Consider the following 2,846-nt stretch of genomic DNA (forward strand, 5'->3'; position numbering starts at 1 on the left):
CTCCTCTCCCCCCCCCCCAGCCAGTGGAGAGAGGCAGTTGACAGATGTGCTGAGGTTGCATTCTTGCACCCTCTCAGTGAGCAGGGGATGATTAGGCATCGATGCTTAAGAGGCTCAATTAAATGTTTGGAGTCAAATGGAGTTAAAGTTTCCACCTCTGAAAGATGCAGTAAAAAGGGAGGCAGAAAGGTAACTGTGTCACCTTGGATGGAAGGCTATTTTGCTTGCATTGAGCAGGCTGTGTATGCACAGTCATGCTAATAGCAACCAGGAATTTCACTGGAAAACTAGGCGAGAAGCAATATAGGTAGGACAAATGGGCACATGATTGTGTATGAGAGGCCTCCTAGAGTCATGGTCAGATGAAGGCAAAGGAAAAGATGATATGCCAGACAAAGATGTGGTCTGGGTTGTTCAGCCGACATCATGTTTGAGCTAAAAATTGTCTTTTTGTGGCTGCTATCTCCTGGGTTTGACTGGTAATAACTGGAAAACGGGGGAGAGCAGCTGAGTAATGGAGATGGGAAGACAGCCTGTGGAAGGACCAACGGAGGATGGCCGATTTGGGACAGTATAGAAAGATAAAAAGCAGGTCTCGGTTCTGAAGCTGGGGGTTGAGGACGTGAGGGCAGGAAGCCTCCCATTGCTGCTTGTGCTGGGACTGCTGGGACAGCTGGGGAGGCTAAAGCTTGTACAGGCACCGCACCTCAGCCCACTTGTGAGGTTGCTGGGGCAGACGAGCCACTCTAGAGCACTATCAGGGAGGCCAACAGGACCTCGACACGTCTTTGTTTCTGCTGCAAATACGGGCAAATACATATTTGTATATTTGCCTGTTTTGAATTACTGGAGCATCCAAAATGTTTGCAAAACCCTTGCTAATGATTGTATTAACTCAAAATAGCACACTTGATAATTGCCAAAATTGTAGGTAGACCATATGTTTTGGTTATGGTTTTGGTATGGTTGTTCCACTCAAATTTGAAAGGATGCTATTTTTAATAAACTCTTGAGAACAAATGAGTACTATGTAAACATAAGAATGAAGCAACTGATTCATAGATTTGGAAGTTATCTTCTGCTGTTCAGGACTGTTATTGATTTTTTGTGTTCTTAAATATTTCCTCTTTTTATTTGGGCATCTCTGCTGTGCGTGTTGAAGTCCACTGTGGCCGAGTGATTTATGGGGTCCAATGGCTTTAGACAGGGGATCATCACTGGCTGAACTTTCTGAAAGCTCAGGCTCTTGTGGTCTTTTACTGGACCAGCCTTTATGAATAATGTAGGCTATCTCCATCTTTTATATTCCTTAATTTGAAACTCTGAATAATGTTCCCTGAGTCTGATTTCTGAGCAGTCGTTTATTTGGGTGACTTGGGACTACAATGACATTCTGTTGGACATTCAAATTACATTCAGATGAAGTAGTTTTCATATCTGCCTTAAGATTTTACCTCTTAACCTCCTAAATCCAGACTGTAAGTTGTCAAGGTGAGGTGAATCATTTCTATGTCATGTATTTACTCTTGTAATGAATTTCTGTGGGTACATCCAAGGTAAGGCTTTCCTCCAGAATGCCAGGTTATGTTAAATATTCTAATAAAATTTCATCTGCTCAGGGATGAGCACAAACCCTATATAGCACTTATGTGCTACTTAGACCCTCAAAATCAGGCTTCTTTGCAGCTTAAGGGATATGCAGGATTTGCAGAGTGGTGGATTTAGTTCCTAAGTCCTTGAGGTCCATTTGTGAATCAATGAATCAATATCTGCAAAGAAAAGCAGGCTGGTGTCAGCAGTGGCTGGTAGAGACCAGCCACCTTCAGACAGTAAATTCACTCATGAACATAAGCAGGGTTCTCTTAGTTTGTGGTTTCTTCTAATTCACACTCTAGTTGCTCTTTAAAGCTCAGCCTTCCTTGCAGCAAGGCAATTTTGTTTTAAAATCAATCCTGAGCCATCTGACTATTATCATAAATACCAACCCGAAGCACTTGGCAACCTGCAGCTGGGAGAGTAAGAAGGGCCCAGAAATAGAGAGCCCCATGGTGCCAACAGCTCAGGAAGGTGCATTGCAGACCCTCTGGCCAAGCACTGTGCTTTAAGGCATGGTATGTCTGTAAATATCACAAAGTGCAGGTTTCTCTGTAAATGGCCTTAGCAAGACATTGTCGTAAGGCCCATGCACTGCAGAATTTTCTCTCTTCGTGTACAATAAAAAGAAAAGGTGAAATTGCTGAAGATGAAGCCTTTTGCTCTGTGACTTACTAATTTCAGTTTCCAGACACCTCTGAGTTAGGAAGTGAGTCAGATGGCTATTATTTACTCATCTGCTCTGCAGTTTCTGTTGTCTTAATCATTTCGGTTGTAGCTGGGAGTGTTACCTTCTTCAAAATAAAGGCTTGAAAGATGAGCAACTAATTGCAGTCTTCACTCCTTTGATTACAAAAACACCAGTAGGTACAAGGCTGGCAGCCATATTAATGCCTGGGATGATGTACTTTCCTGCAGTGTTTAGAGGGATCCCCCAAGTGTTTTAGTCTATAAGGAGAGTTAGAAGAGAAGCAGTTAGTAATACAGGGATATCCAACGGCGAGGCCATAGCCCAAGGCCTCTTAGAACCCTTGTGCATGGATGGACCCTGAGCCCTGCCGGCTCCTGTGCTCACGGGGCACAGGAGGAGTCAGAGCTGGTCCACAGAAGTGCTCCAAAACTGCTATCCTGTCTCCCAAGGCTTAGACAGCCCTGCTGTAATACATCATATTCCATGATTTGTCTCTTCCTAAACAAAAGTAGTTTAGTAGCTCAGTGTCTTGTTTGCTTTTGTTATCAAAGCAGTGTGGTAG

The sequence above is a fragment of the Aptenodytes forsteri genome, unplaced genomic scaffold, assembly GCF_000699145.1.
Source record: "Aptenodytes forsteri isolate BGI_AS27 unplaced genomic scaffold, ASM69914v1 Scaffold195, whole genome shotgun sequence".
Classification (NCBI taxonomy): Eukaryota; Metazoa; Chordata; class Aves; order Sphenisciformes; family Spheniscidae; genus Aptenodytes; species Aptenodytes forsteri.